The sequence below is a fragment of the Musa acuminata genome, chromosome BXJ2-1, assembly GCF_036884655.1.
Source record: "Musa acuminata AAA Group cultivar baxijiao chromosome BXJ2-1, Cavendish_Baxijiao_AAA, whole genome shotgun sequence".
Classification (NCBI taxonomy): domain Eukaryota; kingdom Viridiplantae; phylum Streptophyta; class Magnoliopsida; order Zingiberales; family Musaceae; genus Musa; species Musa acuminata.
The window spans coordinates 19402686-19422500 of NC_088338.1; positions in this window are offsets into that span (position 1 = coordinate 19402686).

Genomic DNA, 19815 nt, shown 5'->3' on the forward strand with positions numbered 1-19815 from the left:
GGTTTACAAATCAAACAACTAAGCAATGGCATCTTTATTAGTCAAACTAAATTTGTCATGAATTTATTAAAAAGGTTTAACATGAACAACTCAAAGGCTAGTAACACTCCTATGAGCACCTCCACTAAGTTAGAAATTGATGAAAGTGGAGAAAGCTTTGATCAAAAAACTTATAGGGGTATGATAGGAAGTTTACTTTACCTCACTGCAACCAGACCAGACATCATGTTCAGTGTAGGACTTTGTGCTAGATTTCAATCAAACCCTAAGATATCTCATCTCAAAGCAGTTAAAAGAATATTTAGATATCTTAATGGTACCACAAATCTAGGATTATGGTACCCAAAATCAGAGAATTTTGAGTTAATTGCTTATGCTGATGCTGACTTTGCTGGCTGTAGATTAGATAGAAAAAGCACATCAGGATCATGTCAATTTTTAGGACATGCCCTTGTTTCCTGGTCATCAAAGAAACAAAACTCGGTTGCACTATCAACAACCGAAGCTGAATATATTGCAGCAAGTGCATGCTGTGCACAAGTTGTATGGATGAAAAATACCTTAGAAGATTATAAAGTTCATCTCAAAAATATTCCAATTAAATGTGATAACACAAGTGCAATATGCTTAACCAAGAATCCTATACAACACTCAAGAACAAAACATATTGATATTAGACATCACTTTATACGAGATCATATCACCAATCATGACGTAACCATAGAGTTCATTGATACTAAACATCAACTAGCTGACATTTTTACAAAACCTCTAAGTGAAGAACAATTTGATTTCATTAGAAGAGAATTAGGAATGTTGATGTGTCCGAACAGATAAATTTGTTAAAATCATTTTTTTTCGGACTATATTGTATGATCAAATCACTTGATTATATGTGAAAATCTGCAACAAAATCATGTGTATGTATTCCATCCTGCAAAATCTTTACATAGACAATGGATTATAACACAAAGGGGAAGAAGTATTTAAAGCAATCTATGTAAAATTCCTCTATAAGCTTGCTATTATTATTTTCTGATATCATAGTTACTATGCTTTTTGTTGATGACAAAGGGGGAGATATATATGAATTGATAAACACTGCCATGATTAGAAATACTATGAATGATGCTATAAACACTGCTATGATTATGCCATCCTTGCATCACCAAGAGATATATGAACATGTGCTAAAGTTTGCATTATGCCCTGAGTTGATATCTTATCATGTGAAGAAAATACAAAACTTGCTAGAATATTTCAAATGTGTGCATCATGTAATAAGTTTCACAGCTTTATATGATAATATTCAAACTACATGATGAATAGTTATAAACACAATCATACAAACTTGTTGATGTATGTCAAACCCTGACATCATCCTTGAAGAGATACATCATGATGAGTATCATGATGGGAGTATTGATAAGTTTAACTGATCTAACTTATCAATACGTCACTTGAATTCTTAGGTCTTGAATTCAAGGTTGACTTATCTCAACTATGGCATATAGACAGGGGGAGTTAAGGATAACTCCATTATCAATTGATTGTCATCATCAAAAAGGGGGAGATTGTTGAATCTCGGATTTTGATGATGAAGTCAATTGTCATTTGTTGTCTAATCTATGTGTTGAGATAAGTGTGCAGGATTAACTACGATGAAAGAAAGACAAGCAGCAGGAGTTGCGCCGGAGTCAAGTTCATGATCACGTTGGGAGTTCGAGAGTTCGACGGCAGTTCGGACGGTCGTCGGAGGTTCTGCGAGAATAGATCCGAGAAGTCCAGAAGCTTGCCAAGCGAAGCTCGTCGGAACTTGCCAAGTGGATCGTCGCAAAGTCCAGGAGTTTGCCGGAAGTCCGCAGGAGCATCACCGAGGGTTCATCGGATGATCGACGGAAGTTCGCCGGAAACTCGCTGGAAGGAGCGATTGATGCACCGAAGCAAAGCTGCAAAAGTTGTCTTAGATTTAATCATAGTTAGCACGTTGATTAAGTTGGAAAATGGGAGGTGATCCCATTGGCTTAATCTTGGGGCAATTGGGCCCCTGAAAGACTGAAATTGGGCCGAATGGAATGAACCATTCAGACCCTGATTGCACCAGGAGGTGCAACCGCCCAGGCCAGGAGGTGGCACCGCCTGGGCTAGGCCTTCCAGCGAGACTGGGCGGTGCAACCTCCCCAGCCGGGAGGTGGCACCGCCTGAGCTCAGTCTTCGAGCTAGATTGGGCGGTGCAACCTCCCTGACAGAGAGGTGGCACCGCCTGAGCTCAGTCTTCGAGTAAGACTGGGCGGTGCAACCTCCCTGGCAGAGAGGTGGCACCGCCTGAGCTCGGTCTTCGAGCTCTGCCAGGCGGTGCAACCTCTCCAGTCAAGAGGTGCAACCGCCTGATCCCAGAATTCCAGGATTTGATTGTTTTGAGCTCCAAATTTGAATTGGGTTGGGGCCTATAAATTCCCCACTCATTCAGCACTGAAAAGATATAGACCTACACCGAAATCTTGATCTTTTCTGTGATTCTAAGAGCTCAAAAGTGTTGTAAAGCCTTTAAGTCTCCTCCTTCTGTTCTTCAAGTTTTCAGTTGTAAAGTGAGGAGAGAAAGGTCTGTAAAGGTTGTCTCCTGAGCCTGTCAAAAGGAGAGAAACTGTAAAAGGGCAGTTTGGCCTTCGCCTATTGAAGGAAGGCCCCTAGTTGACGTCGGCGACCTCGTCGGTGGAGGAAGCCAAAAGTGGAGTAGGTCAAGGCTGACCGAACCACTCTAAATCTCTGGTTTGCGTTTATTTTTGAGCACTTTATCATTACTGCAAACCTCCTTCATTACTACTGCTCTCTGCACTTTCACGAACAAGTTCTAAGTGCTGTTCTTCCGAATCTGCATTCAGACGTAAATTCATATTTTCGTACATTACAGTTTACGTTTACGTTTGATTCTGCAGAACTGTCTTTCGTGCTTTTACGAACGAGTTTCTTTGCAGTTTACACTTACATTTTGATCCTATTGATAACTGCAAACTGTCCTCTACAATTTTACGAACGAGTTTCAACATTTAGACGTAAAACTACATTTAGACGTAAATCGGCTTTCCTCGCACAATCATCAGATCTCAGTTCACGTTTACATCTTGATTTCAACTGCATACTGCCTTCTGCGAGTATACAAACGAGTTTCAAAGTTCAGACGTAAATCTGCGTTTAAGACGTAAATCTGCGTTTAGACGTAAATCTGCGTCTAGACGTAAATCTGCGTTTAGACGTAAATCTATTTTTTGCAGATTACTTTTTGAGCTGTACAACAGCAGCACATTGTCTTTATACTTCTGCTTAAACTGCTCCTAGACGCAAACTGTGTTTAGACGCAATCTGCGCTTAGACGCAATCTGCGTTTAGACGCAATCTGAGTTTAGACGCAATCTGCATTTAGACGCAAACTGCGTTTAGACGCTAACTGTGTTTAAACGTAAACTGTACTTAATCATAAGTAATCTTAGAATCGGCTTTTGCATCAAAATAGTCTTTATCGAACGAACGCAGCTTTCGTTTTTTAATCGCTGAAAAATATCCGCTGCACTAATTCACACCCCCCCTCTTAGTGCTCTCGATCCTAACAATATCTTTTAATCTTATATTTTATATTGGACATTGAATTGTAGTGACCTCAAATCTTCTTATATAGATTAACAACCAAATGTACCAATGCTCCATTTTCTTATTATGTAATGGTTAAAAAATTATTTAATTGGGCTTGCTTTATGAGTCTTACTGAACCGTCTAAATAATATAGGGCTATATACATTGAAGTATTTATAAAATAATAATAAAAAGTTAGTAACCTAAAAATTTTATACTAAATAAGAAAAATATCAATAATACTAAATACTAAATATATCTCAAATCATGAATATATTAATACTGATGGCACAAAAGATTCTTCAAGGAATGCCATTGCATATGCCTTTATAATTAGAATATTGACATACGCTAAATCTTTCGATTATTTTGATAAATTATAACATCAAAGAAATCAAATAATTTGGTCAGTTACCTTATATTTAATAGACAAATAAAAAACTAATTACATATAATAAAGCTCTAAGTAAAAAAGAATATTAACTCATAAAAAGGACTTCAGCTTGTATAAGATTATTATCACTTCTACATCTGAACTAATTTCATCTTTCTTAGTTCTTTAGAAGATCAAATAATTTCAATTAAGATATCCTATTTTATAATATCTTTTGTATTTTATAAAAACTATTAAGGACTTACTTTTAATATTACAATCATCTCCTTCTCATAATCAATCTTATTTTTTGAGGTTTGGCCTTCACTTGGGACTTTAACATCAAGAAGATCCACAAATCCTTTTGAGTCCAACTCTTTAACCTTCTCTAATTTCTTCTCGACTATAAGCTTTAAGGCCTCCTTTTCATAGCTTTAAGGCTATAAGTTTGCAAATCATCTATTGTGTTGTTGATGCAAATGTTTTTCAAGTTGCTTGGACACTATTTTACAAATTGCATCAGCTTTCCATACTAATGTCATAAATTTCCTGAGTGTCTCAAGATATGTCTTACAACGTTTACATTTAGACAATTGAGGTTCATGTAGCTTTGGTTGATCTTCTCCAATATCATCCATACATGTATAAGAGGTTTGAGTTACTTGTTACAGAATGAGAAACAAATTTATTATCTAATTATATCAAAGAAAACTACAATTGGCATAGCTCATAAAAAAAATATAACTCAGTAATATATGATCGCTCAGTAGATCATAGCTCCTCAATTGCTAGTACCTCAACTGTTGATACCTCAACATCTGGTGTCTTGTAAGAATATAATCATGCCTCACATAGCAAAGGATTTAGCTTTTCAATAATCTACAAATAATAAAAAGCAATCACTAGGATAGTTTTCCAAAAGAAGTTACTTCATCATATGATAATGTTGATGTCATTTTATTAATTATTTTGCAATGCAATATGGGAATATATCATTTCCATAATCTCATATATTCTACTTCATTTAATGGCTTAAAAGCATAGGACATGCTCATAAAACTGTCCCCATGAAATTTCAAATATATGTTAGGATCAAATCATAGTATACAAAAAAAAGAGGATAAGTAATTTGAAAACTTTACACCAAATACATATGTTACCTACAATATGGGTAGGTAGCCTTTTAAATTAGTGACACTTGAAACATCATTACTCTTGAATATTTGCATTCTTTCTCCTATTATTAGAACCATCTTAGAAATAAATGAATTATTGCCCAATTATACTTATTCAAATTTCCCAAATCGTCAACAAGAAACTAAGGGCAATTATAATTTGTAGTTGCTTTAACAAAATAATATGCAGGTAAAAGTATATAATACAAATATTCGACAAAAGTCCATCACTAATTTTTCATTATCACTTAGATGTAAATTTATCATCAGTCTTTCTAAATCCCTACGAGTTGGTAATTCAAAAAAAATAATACTTGTGTGTAGGTACCTTATGGATCTAAATGCTTTTAGATCAATGACTTCTATAAGGGTTAATTAAGCAAAAGAGATACATTATACACGAAAAAAGATAGTTCCACTTCATCCACTAAAAATTTATCATTCTCAAACTACCTTTCTACTATTACATGATATTAATATATTAAATATAAAATATATCAAGGATATCCAAGGAATGACCAAATAAAGTACTCTTTATAATATTTGAGTGACACTGCCTTGATGATATTTGCATCGATTTTGTTTGACTACATTTAGTATGTGTCATAAGAAAGTGATAAAAATGATCCACAAAACTTCATCCTAAAACTATCCAACCAGAATGGATTTTCAATCTCATTTCATCATCGAAATGACCTGACCCATGAGTACCAATAAATAAAATTACAAAGATGAAAATAAAAAAATTATCAATAATAATTAAATATATATTAAATAGGAATTTATAGAAACAAAAATATACGTATGATTAAATCAACAATCTTACAATTTGCTTTGGACTTTCTACATGTATAATAAGCATTTGATGACATGATTATTTTATGTATAAAGCCAAAAGGGTTTAGAGTTAATAATTCAATGAAAAATTATCTAACCGGAAAAATAGAGGAGAAAATTAAAAATGACACATGATTTATATGCTCAAAAATTCATAAAAATACTAAAAAGTTCTCTAAAATAGAATACTAATGACATATGTCCATAGATGCACTATTCAAAATTATATAAAAAAAACATTTTACATATATTGTTCACCCATGTAGAAGCTTCAATATGAAAAAATATTGCATTGATGCATTATAATTTGTTAAAAAAAGAAAAACTGATACATGGTTCATATGCTTAAAATTTCATAAAAATATCAAAAAATTCTATAAAATAGAAAATCAGTGACATATGTCCATAAGTGTTCGATTCAAAGCTTTCTTAAAAAAATTAAGATCATTTTGAATAGTGCATCTATGTGATGCACTGTTTTTTATTTTCCTCAAAATGTGAAAAATCATATATTGTTGAAATATTTTTTTCTAGACTAAATTTTCTACATATATTGTTGACCTATTTAGAAGGCTAAATGTGAAAAAATATTGCATTATAATTTGTTAGAAATATAAAAAGGGAGAAAATAGAAAAATTATACATTGTTCGGATGCTCAAAAATCTATTTTAATGCTCAAAATCTATTAAAATATCCAATGGTGTCCTATTCAAAGATTGCCTAAAAATTTTAGATCATTTTGAATAGTGCATCTATGCATCACCATTTTTCTTAGGCCAAAATTTTTATATATATTGTTGACCTATTTAGAAGCCCAAATGTAAAAAACATTGTATGGATGCATTATAATTTATTAGAAATACAAAAATATAAGAAAAAAAATCAAAAAAATGATACAGTATTCAAATGCTAAAAATTCATAAAACTATCAAAAAAATCTCTAAAATAGAATACCAATGGAACATATCCATAAGTATCATATTCAAAGCTTTTTTTAAAATTTTAGATCATTTTGAATGGTGCATCTATACGATGTACTGATTTTGATTTTTTTTCTCAAATATAGTGCATCACATATTAGAAAATTTTTTCTCTAGACGAGAATTTTACATATATTATTGAAATATTTAGAAGTTCAAATATAAAAAGACATTACATGGATGCATTATAATTTATTATAAATATACAAAACAAGTAGAAAATAGAAAAAAATGACACATTGTTCATATGCTCAAAAATTCATAAAAATACCATAATTTTTTTTGAAATAGAAAACTAGTGACATATGTTCATAAGTGTCATATTCAAAGTTTTTCTAAAAATTTGAGATCATATTGAATAGTGCATTTGTGTGATTCACTATTTTTGAATTTTTCTCAATAATAATTCATCACCTATTAGAAAATTTTTATCTAGACGAAATCTTCTACATACCTCTTTAGAAGCTCAAATGTGAAAGAATATTGAATGAATGAATTATAATTTGTTGAAAATGAAGTAAACAAGACAAAAATAGTATATTTTTCTAGATAAAGATTTTATTTTTTAAAGAATGCTCAAAATATTGATAGTAAAATAATAAGTTTTCATCACACTATTTGGAATAGTACACAATAAATAAAAAGTTTAAATTTAGTAGCAAATATTTTATAGAAATGGAGACATATCTTAAAGAAAATATTGAAGCTCTATCTCAAACAATGTTAGTTGTTGCAAAAGTTTTGAAACCCTAAAAACAGGAAATGCTCGAACCCTAGAACCCTCCATATGGTAATGACGACATAGAAGCTCAAAGGGCTTGGTGTCATAGGTAATAAAATAAGGAGCGATTTAAGATGAAAGATCATATAGGTTGTATCGATTGATAAATATAAAACAAGAATGTACAATGTATAGTAAAAAAATGATTCAAGTTAAATCAGTTTTTTTTATCTAGTTTAATCCTATGTGAACCCCGATGGTTTTCCAAGATTAACATTATCTTTTTAAAAAATAAGGCTGCCCTATTGGGAAAAAAATCAAAATTAGAGACTATTTTCAGAAATTCGCCTACAATATAATGTATCAGGTTCATAGATATGTAAATAACATAAAGAGTAAACAACATTATATTTCAAATAAATGACACCTGATGTATATATAGAAGCAAAAAAAAAAATATAATAACAAACAAAATAGTACAAAAGATAATAAAAAATAAAAACAAGTACAATAAATGTAGATATAAAATAATATATTAAATTTATAAATATAAAATATAATATATGCAAAAACAGAAAAATATAAGACATAGATATGTATATTGTAAGTAATAAATTATATTAATTATTGTAAACGACTTATTCTTTATTTTGATTTCAAAGTTTTTTAACATAATAAGTAAAATAACATAATCATTTCAAAATCGGAGGATGTGAAGTATTTCAGTTACCATATACATTAGGATCAAGAGCGACACTAAGAAGAGGGGTGAATTAGTATAGCGGAAAACTTTTCCGATTTCAAAAGTCTTTCTTTCGATAAAAACAGATTCCGACGAAAATGGTTTCGATTCAATATGTTTCGAAGAGAAATTAAACTTGAAAGCTTTCATAAAAGTGCAAGAGAAGATTAAGGAGATTTGCTGTAATGTAAATTGCACAAATAAAAAGTAAACCAGAATTGAGTGGATCGGTCAATGTGACCTACATTCACTTTTGGATTCCTCCTTCGATGAGGTCACCGATGTCCACTAAAGGCCTTCCTTCAATAGGCGAAGGTCAACCATCTTTTACAGCTCTTTCATCTTTTGCTGGGTTTAGGAGACAACTCTTACAAGTCTCACTCCTCTTTCTTGGATGGTTACAAGGCTAAGAGATGAAGGAGGAGAACTCTTTCTAACTTTTATAACACTTTTAAGACTCAAGAATTCAAAATTATGCCAATGAAGGAGGAGAACTCTTTATAACTCTTTCCTTGACTCCGGGACTTCATTTTGCTTCATGCCTTGCTATCATAGTTAATCCTGCACATGTAAAACACACTTCGATCTAGACGATTAATACTAAGCATTAATCAAGTTTTCTGACATCTCATTGGTCCCTCGACACTTCGTCCGATTCTTCAGCACATCGTCCTCTCTTGCGGCCTATTGCCCAATCGGCTAGTTGACTCCGCAACTTCGATATCCCTGGCGCAATATCTGCTCTTCTTGGCTCGATGCCCAAATCCACGGCCCAAAGCCTTCTGTCGATACATCGACTATTCCTCTGGCCCGACGTCCAATCTTCTAACATGTTTTCCCTCGGCATAATATGATTCTTCCTACTTTAATTGTCTCATCTTAATCGAAGCATCTTGCATTACTCAAAAGACAGATTAAAACATAAATACTTATCAATTGGTTTCATCATCAAAATTCGAGATTTAACAATCTCCCCCTTTTTGATGATGACAACCAATCGACGACGGAGTTAACCTTAACTCCCGGAGTTTAAACAAACTCCCACTATCAATATGCCTTATTGTTGAAAACTATTGGATTCAAAGATCCAAGCAAACATGTCATGATCAAATCATGCATGACATCAACATACTTCCCCCCCTTTGTCATCAACAAAAAGGAGAAGTTTCAACTATCAAGGGTTTGAGATATCTAAGTTCAATACATTACATGAAAAACATAATATCTATTTTTATCATCATGCAAGCTAGCAAATTAGAGATGTTCAAGAAAGCAACACTTATTTCGTGAAATATGCAAGCTTTATAACATACAAGCTAGCAAATTTCAAGCTAACAATTCTTGGTGATGTTCAAGATAGCAATTTCTTCTTTTTTGAGATGTGCAATTTTTTCTTTCTTCTTGAATTGTGCGAGCTAGCAAATTTGCTTTCTAGTACGTTTTGCCCCCCCTTGTTATTGTCAAAAAGAAGGGAATACCCTTTTTATCAATTTACAAATCATGACAAAGGTAAATAGCATAGATGAAAATTCAAGTCATGAATTTCAAAATAATTATTTTATCATGAATATTTCATCATTGCATGCATTATTATCATAAGTTAAAGTATTGCATGCATAACACCAAATCATCATGTATATAAAATATAAAATCATCATTATATGTATGATTCTAAATCATCATTCTAGAATATTATTTCAGAAAATGATAATTATTGATTTTCATATTATTTCAAAAATCATAGTGTTGCATGCATTTTTATCTAAAGGAAAAAATCATAGTGTTGCATGCATCATTCCAAAACATTTTAAGCCACACAAGCCATAAATACAAAGAAATCATGTCATGAAGGATAAGACCAATTAAATACCAAAAGACATGATTTAATTTATCAAATCTCTTCTTTTTATAAATAGCAAAAATTGTAGGTGTACAAAGAAGAGATCTTGAAAAAAAATCTCAAGTAATAAATCCAAGAAATCAAGATCATGATTTGAATACAAACTCATTCAAATTCAAATTGTCAAATCAAAATCATTTTCAAGAGATTCATAAAAATATGATCAAATATATTCATTAAAGTCAATAAGATAGAGAAAAAAATTTTCAAAAAAAATGCTTTTCTCTTTTTACTTTGTTTCAATTCATGCGTTTTATTTCATTCAAGTATGTCCTTTTTTATTTGTGCCAAATAAAAACATGCATCAACATTTATGATCAAAAAATAAATTTTGTCATAAAACCATCCATCTTGCTTATAACCAAAAAAGCCACTTTATTACCGTGAAAATCAATAATCCATAAATCATAAAAATCATCATGCATCATTCGAAAGATAAATTTATTAGGCATGATCATTATGCCTTACTTCAAATCAAACATGATTTCATTTATTTTCAAAATATTCATCATGATAGGACATATAAGCCAAAGAAATCATTAAACATATAGCATATTCATCAATCATGGTTTCATTGAGCATAAGGCATTTTCAACCAAAATCATTTTATTATTAAACATGTAATTTTCATGATTATTTTCAAAATTACAAGAATGATAAGCATGATTCCTAATTTTTACATTTTCATTATTAAACATATAATTTACTAAAAAAAATAAATACATCATGAAAAGCATAATGTAATTTCAAAATAAATTAAAAGGGTTTCGATTACCTCATTATCGAAAGTCGTTAAGGCGTAGTTTGTCACCTCACCTTTGTTAATTTTCTCCTCGTCTTTGGAGGAGCTCGATTCATCCAATTTATGTTCTTCTTCTTGCGTTCAAAGCAAGTAGTTTCGTTCTTTTTATTCTTTAATTTTTGTCTCATGAACTTTTTAAATTTCTCAGTGAGGAGTTCATGTTCACCATCACTTGAGCTTATGCTCGAGTGGTCTTCAAATGTTCTAAGTTCAAAATCCTTCCTGTTCTTAAGAAGGTGGTTCTCAAGTTCTTTACGTGCATTGTACGTCATTTCATAGGTCGTTAAAGACCCTATAAGTTCTTCGAGTAGAAAATAATTTAAGTTCTTTGATTCTTAAATAGCCGTTATTTTCGACTCCCAATTTTTAGAAAGGAATCGTAAAATCTTGTTAACGAGTTCAAAATTCAAAAAGCTTTTACCAAGTTTTTTTAAACCATTGACAATATCCGTAAAACGGGTGTACATGTCAACAACGGTTTCGCTTGGTTTTATTCGAAAAAGTTCAAAATCATGCAATAAAAGATTGATTTTTGAATCTTTAACTTTTTTAGTGCCTTCATGTCATTTCACACATAGAAATTCGATTAAACTTGTTTTTGTCTAAAGCGTAAAATAAGGCATTCATAGCCTTTACATTTAAAGAAAATGTCTTCTTCTCCAAATCATTCCAATGGTTCATTGAAAGAGAAGATATTTCAAATCTGTTTTCAACTATGTGTCATAAGTTCAAATCCAAATAAAGCAAAAAAACTCTCATTCAAGTTTTCCAATATGTGTAGTCCATCCCATTGAAAAAGGGAGGACGAACGAGAGAGTGACCCTCTCGAAATCCATAAAGAGCCATTTCTCTTAGGTGTTAAACCAACTAAGAAATCATGAGGTTCCGATACCAATTGTTAGGATCAGGGTCGGCACTAAGAGGGGGGTGAATTAATGCAGCGGTAAATAATGTCTTCAAAAACTTTATTGCGAATAAAATCATTTCTGATGTAAAATCATTTCGTAAAGGTAATACTTTGAAAGCATACGTAAAAGAGTAGTGGATGTAAAGACTCAGTTTGCAGTAAGGTAAATAGCAAGAATAAAATGCAAACTAGATTTTAGAGTGGTTCGGTCAATGTGACCTACATCCACTTTCGGCTTCCTCTTCCGACAAGGTCACCGGCATCCACTAGAGGCCTTCCTTCAATAAGTGAAGGCCAATCATCTTTTACACCCCTCTTCTCCTTTTACTGGGTTTAGGAGTCAACCCTTACAAGCACACACACTCCTCTCTAAACAAAATTCTAAAGTTAGAATGGAGGAGAGAAATTCTAAAGAGATTGCAACAACATTTTCTCACTATAAAACTCTTTATGCTTGTGTGCTTTAACTAGGGATGAGAGAGGTATTTATAGGCTTCAAGTTGATTCAACTTTGGAGCCTAAAACTTTCCCATCCCGGGTTTCTCGGGCATGGGCGATACCACCGCCTGCGCTAGACGGTACCACCGCCTAGTGTCAGTCGACACTGACACTATCTTGGGCGGTACCACCGCCTGACACCCTGCCAAGGGCGGTACAACCACCCAGACCGGCGGTACCATCGCTTGACACAATCTCGAAGATTGTGCCATGATGATGACACTTCTTGGGGCACTGTTTAGGCCTCTTATTGGGCCCAACACAGTCCTTACATAGGCCTAGCTGGCCCCTAATTGGGTTGGCCCAAATCCAAGCCCAATTACGTGCTAACTATGAAATTCTAAGATATTTGCTAAGCAAAATAAGTCCCTAAGTCTATTCTTCCGGTGAGCTTCCGGTGAACTTCCGACGAGCTCCTGGACTTCACGATGATCTTCTTGGTGAGTTCCGACGAGCTTCTTTGGCAAGCTCCGAGACTTCTCAACTAGTTTCTCTAGAACTTTCGACGAACGTTTGGACTTCCGACGAACTCTGAACTCCCAACGAAGTCACGTCCTTGACTCCGGGATTTTATTTTGCTTCATTCCTTGCTATCATAGTTAATCCTGCACATGTAAAATACACTTCAATCTAGACAATTAATACTAAGCATTAATCAAGTTGTCCGGCATGTCATTGGTCCCTCGATGCTTCGTCTGATTCTTCGGAGCATCGTCCTCTCTTGCGGCCTATTGCCCAATCGGCCAGTTGACTCTGCAACTCTGATATCCTTGGCACAATATCCTCTCTTCTTGGCCCGATGCCCGAATCCATGGCCCGAAGCCTTCTGTCGATACGTCGACCGTTCCTCCGGCCCGACGTCCAATCTTCTGACATATTTTCCTTCGGCACAACATGATTCTTCCTGCTTTAATTGTCTTATCTTGATTGAAGCATCCTGCATCACTCAAAACGCAGATTAAAACATAAACACTAATCAATTGGTTTCATCATCAAAATCTAAGATTCAAAAGACTTTACGACGATCTTCTTGGTGAGTTTTAATGAGCTTCTTTGGCAACCTCCTGGACTTCTTGGTTGGTTCCGACAAAACTTCCGACGAACGTCCCGACTTCCGACGAACTCTCAAACTCCCAATGAGATCTCGATCTTGACTCTGCCACAACACATGCTTTATGTTTTACTGCTATCGTAGTTAATCCTACACACTTTTCTTAATATATAGATTAGATTAAACAAATTATAATTGACTTTATCATTAAAATTCGAGATTCAACAATCTCCTCATTTTTAATAATGACAATCAATTGATGACAAAGTTAACCTTAACTCCCTCTATCTATATGCCATACTTGAGAAAGGACATTCTTGAATTCAAGACCTTTGAATTCAAGAATCAAACTGATAAGATAAGTTCATTAAACTTATCACATGCATATCAAGATTCCTATCATGATCTATCATTCTCAAAATACGATGCTAAGTATTTATCAAAATGATGTCAAGGCATGACATCTATTTTCAAGTATGATATTTCAAATATGAAAGATGACTAAGATAACTATTCATCATTCTATGGCAAGATATCAATTGTAAAATAGCAAGTTAGCTCTAGATATCTTATCATAATGAAAGAAATTTATCAAGCAAACATTTTAAGTATATATGATGAAATATATTGCATACATTTGTTATCAATTTACCATATTTTTGTATTATTTCTCCCCCTTTGTCATCAACAAAAAGGAGAATAATTCAACAATGCAAGTGTGGTAAAAAAAATCAAGCAAGTTTCACACTCAAAAGTTCTCATCATTAAATGTTATCAATATTAAAGTGATAGATTCCATCAACTTCTCCCCCTTTGTCATCATAATTTTGCATGAAGAAGAGAAAAGAAGGTAAGGAGGGAATCCATTAAGAACTGAATTTGTGAAATGATTTGAATCAAGTCAAAAATGATAAATAATTTTTTGTTAAAATATGATTTCATTTTGACAAAGAGAAGGGATTCATGAAAATGATCGAGATATCCAAATGAAATCAAATCCCCAATCTTACACATGAAAATTCATCTTTCAAGGATTAAGATATCCATTGGAATTCCTTCAATTTTCATGAGAAGAATAAGGAAGAATTCATGGGAGAAGAGTATCACATGAAGGAGAAATTCATGAATAAAACTTCATAGTGAGAAGAGCATTACATCAAATTCATTTCTCATTAAAAATTCATAAGAGTGAAATCCATGAGAGATGCATTTGTTAATGACTTCCATATATCAAACATCAAGATATTTAAATGCACAATCACTTTATATATGATAAAATGTTTCGGCATAGCCTTTCATCATTTTTTGTATGAAATATCATTATTATTGCATTGTAGCATTTAAAAGTTCACAATATTAAGAATCCGATAATGCATCATTTGTATGATAAAGAGATCATAACATCATAAAATTTTCAGCACAGAGTTTTGATATCAAAGTAAGGGTTATAACTTCTAAGTATGCATTTTATTGTCGTGAAGCATACAACCTTATTTACATCATCAAGTAAAATTTGCATCATGAGAGGAGAAGATTTGTACTCAAACGTCATATATAACTCGTATAGGAAAATGCATATGGCTCATTGCGCATACTATAAGATCATGATTTAAGTGAGTGATCCAAAGAATCAAGAAAGTCCGAAAATAAAATTTAACAAATTCATGCATTCGGACAAATTAACATTCCTAATTCTTTTCTAATAAAATCAAATTGTTCTTCACTAAAAGGCTTTGTAAAAATATCGGCTAATTAATATTTTATATCAATAAATTCTAATATTACATCATGATTATTAACATGATCTCATATAAAGTGATGACTAATGTCAATATGTTTAGTTCTAGAGTGTCGAATGAGTTTTTTTGTTAAACATATTGCACTTATATTATCACATTTTATGAAAATATTTTTAAGATGAATCTTATAATCCTTTAAAGTATTTTTCATCTACATAACTTGTGCACAACATGCACTAGCTGCAATGTACTCAACTTTGGTTGTAGATAGTGCAACCGAATTTTATTTCTTGAAAGACCAAGAAACAAGTGTGTCTTAAAAATTGACATGTTCCGGATGTGCTTTTTCTATCTAATCTACATCCAGTAAAATCCGCATTAGTATAAGCAATTAGTTCAAAGTTCTCAGATTTTGGATACCATAATCGTAGATTAGTAGTACCTTTCAGATATCTAAGAATTCTCTTAACTGCTTTAAGATTAGATATCTTAGGATTAGATTGAAACCTTGCACAAAGTCCTATATTAAACATAATATCCGGTCTAGTTGCGGTGAGGTATAATAAACTTCCTATCATACCCCTATAAGCTTTTTGATCAAAGCTTTCTCCACTTTCATTAATGTCTAACTTAGTGGAGATACTCATAGGAGTATTAATAGCCTTTGAGCTATCTATATTAAACATTTTTAGCAAATCTAAAGAATATTTTGTTTGACTAAGAAAAATATCATCACTAAGTTGTTTAATTTGTAAGCCTAAAAAGAAGGTTAGTTTCCCCATTAGGCTCATTTCAAACTCTAAACTCATACTTTTGGCAAATGACTCGTATAGATTCATTCGTGGAACCAAAAATAATGTCATCAACATAAATTTGAATAATAAAAAAATTATTTTTAAAATTTTTAATAAACAATGTAGTATCGATCTTGTCTTTAGAGAAATTACTTTGTATAAGAAAGGAGCTAAGTCTCTCATACCAAGCCCTTGGGGCTTGTTTCAATCCATAGAGAGCTTTAGTCAATTTAAACATATGATTAGGGGGATTATCATTCTCAAATCTGGGAGGTTATTCAACATAAATTTTTTCGAAAATAAAACCATTAAGAAAATCACTTTTAATATCCATTTGAAATAACTTAAAATTGTTACTACTAGCATAGGTAAGGAGCATCCTTATGGCTTCTAATCGTGCCATAGGAGCGAAGGTTTCTTCATAATCGATACATTCTTCTTAGATAAAACCCTTGGCCACTAATCTAGTCTTGTTTCAAACTACGATACCAAATTCATCTTACTTGTTTCTAAAGACCTATTTAGTACCAATAACTAAATGGTTATTTGGCCTAAGAACAAGCTTCCACACCTCATTTCTCTCAAATTGATTCAACTCTTCTTGCATTGCAATAACCCATGAATCATCTTTCAAGGCCTCGTCAATGCATTTTGGTTCAATTTGGGAGAGAAAAGTGGTGTTGGCACAAAAATTCTTAAGAGAAGAATGAGTTTGAACTCCTTTTGATGTGTCTCCTATGATTAGCTCCTTAGGATAAGCATCTATATATTTTCATTCCTTGGGTAAAGATGTTTTGGAAGGAGATGCATCCAAGTTACTAGATAGAAAAGGGGTTTTATTTAAATTCAAAGCATCAAAATTAACATCATCATCAAAATCATTTTTCTTGACTTTGGAAACTTCATTGAAAACAATATTAATAGACTCTTCTATAATTAAAGTTCTTTTGTTAAAGATATGAAATATTTTAGAAATAGAAGAATAACTAAGAAAAATTCTTTCATCGGATTTTGTAACAAATTTTCCTAAGACATCTTTTTCATTCAAGATAAAACACTTACACCCAAAAACTTTAAAATATGAAACATAGGGTTTTTTGTTGTTCCACAACTCATAAAGAGTTTTGGCGAGTAAGGGTTTTACTAGAACTCTATTCATGACATAGCATGCCGTATTTACGGCTTCGACCCAAAAATATTTGGGTAGGCTATGTTCATTTAACTTGGTTCTAGCCATTTCTTGTAAGTTTCTATTTTTTTTTCTACTACTCCATTTTGTTGAGGATTTCTTGGAGTAGAGAAGTTGTGTTGTATCCATTAGATTCACAAAATTCTTAGAAATCACTATTTTAAAATTTACCACCGCGATCACTCCGAATTGATGAAATCATAAAACCTTTTTTATTTTAAATAAGTTTACAAAACTTAGAGAAATACTTAAAGCAATCACTTTTGTGTGCTAAAAGTAAGTCCATGTGTATATACTATAATTATCCACAATGACAAATGCATACTTACTTTCTCCTAGGCTTGATGTAGTAATTGGTCCGAATAAGTCCATATGGATTAATTGCAATGGCCTAGAGGTGCTTATTTGGTTCCTTGGTTTGAAACTACTTTTTATTTGCTTTCCTAGTTGACATGCATCACACACATTGTCTTTGACGAACTTAATGTGAGGAATTTCTCTCACAAGTTCTTTAGACAAAATTTGAGAGATTAGTTTCATGCTTGCATGACCTAACCTCCTATGCCAAAGCCAAGCATCGTCATTCAAAGCCGAAAAATACATTTCATTACAAAGATCATTAATATTGATAGTGTATACATTGTTTTGTTTTAGAGCAATCATAGATGTGTTTTTATATAGTTTTTCAATCATGTAAGCATTAGATTCAAATCTAATGATATATCATTTATCACATAATCGATTAATACTCAAAAGGTTATGCATTAAGCCATCAACTGACAACACATCTTCAATAGAAAAGGTAGATTTGTTACCTATGGTTGCTTTGCCAATGATTTTATCCTTGTTGTTGTCTCCGAAGGTGACATATCCTTTGTCTATGCTAGTGAGCTTAGAGAATTGAGATGAATCTCTGGTCATATGCCTTGAGCATCAACTATCAAGATACCATCTCTTACTCCTAGCTTGTGATGGTAAATGTTTCTATAAAAAAGGATGATTTTTATGTACCTATTTGACCTTGGGTGCCTCAAAAATCGATCTGTAGAGCTTATCATGTTGTATTGAGTCATTTGAGGTTCTTTTAGGAACTTATATCAATTTGTGTTGATTACATTTCTTAAATCGATAATGATAAGCTACATGACCAAATTTGTAACAAAAGTTACATTTGTTTCGGGGTGAAACATGTAAAGTAGGGTCTTTAACAAAGGTGGTTGGATTTTAGTGAGAGCTGCTCACAAGTCCGATTCCACCTTTTCTATGAACATGACCCTTGTTGGCAAGGATCATATTTAAGGATTTGCTACCAACCTCAAATTTTTCTGAGGTTTTCTTAAGTAGCAAGTTTTCCTTTGGAAATATTTCTAGTTCATCACATTTCGTACATGAAACTAAACTATCATTGTGCTTAACTTTTAATCTATTGTAATCACTAATAAGAGAATCATACTCCTTTTTTAACAATTTATATTTTTTACTGATTGATTTGCATTCATCAAATAAATCATGAAAAGTATTTAATAGTTCATCAAACGATAAATTTGTATTTAATGAACTTGTTACCTCATCTCCAATAGCCATTAGTGCATAGTGATCAACTTGCTCGGTGTTGGTTGGCTCTTCTTCTTCGGATAAACTTGAGTCGTCCCATGTTGCTTTGAGAGCCTTCTTCTTCTTTGGTTATCTCTTCTTTGCTTGGGGACATTCACTCTTGTAATGTCCTGGCTTCTTACATTCATAACATATCACATGTTCTTTCTTAGGTTCAATTTTATTTTTAGTATCATTTTTAAATTTATTTATTTTATAAATTTTTTGAACCTTTTTGTTAATAGTGCCAAGTCTTCATCAAAGTCCTCATCGCTTGAATTTTCTTTCAAGTAGTTTTCTTGAGTTCCTAGAGCCATATCCTTCCTATTCTTTAGAAGGTTATTCTCTAGCTCTTCATGAGCATTACAAGTCATCTCAAGGTCATTAGTGACTCAATTAGTTCTTCGAGAGGAAAGTTATTTAAATCTTTAGCCTCTTGAATGGACATGACTTTAGGGTCCCAACTCTTTGGAAGGGATCTTAAAATTTTATTAATAAGCTTAAAATTTGAGAAGCTTTTACCAAATCCTTTTAGACCATTGATGACATCTGTAAATTGGGTGTACATGTCTCCAATGGTCTCACTCGGTTTCATTCGAAACAACTCATAAGTATGCAGTAAAAAATTAATTTTTGACTACTTCACTCTACTAGTGCCTTTATGAGTCACTTCTGAGTGTGTGCCAAATATAAAATTTTGTTTCATAAATGGACACATGATTAAACTTGTTTTTATCTAAGGCACAAAACAAGGCATTCATAGCCTTGGTGTTTAAAGCAAAAGTCTTCTTCGCCAATTCATTCCAATCGTTCATTGGAAGAGAAGACTTTTGAAACCCATTTTCTATAATATTTCATAATTTGAAATCCATTGAAATTAGGAAGA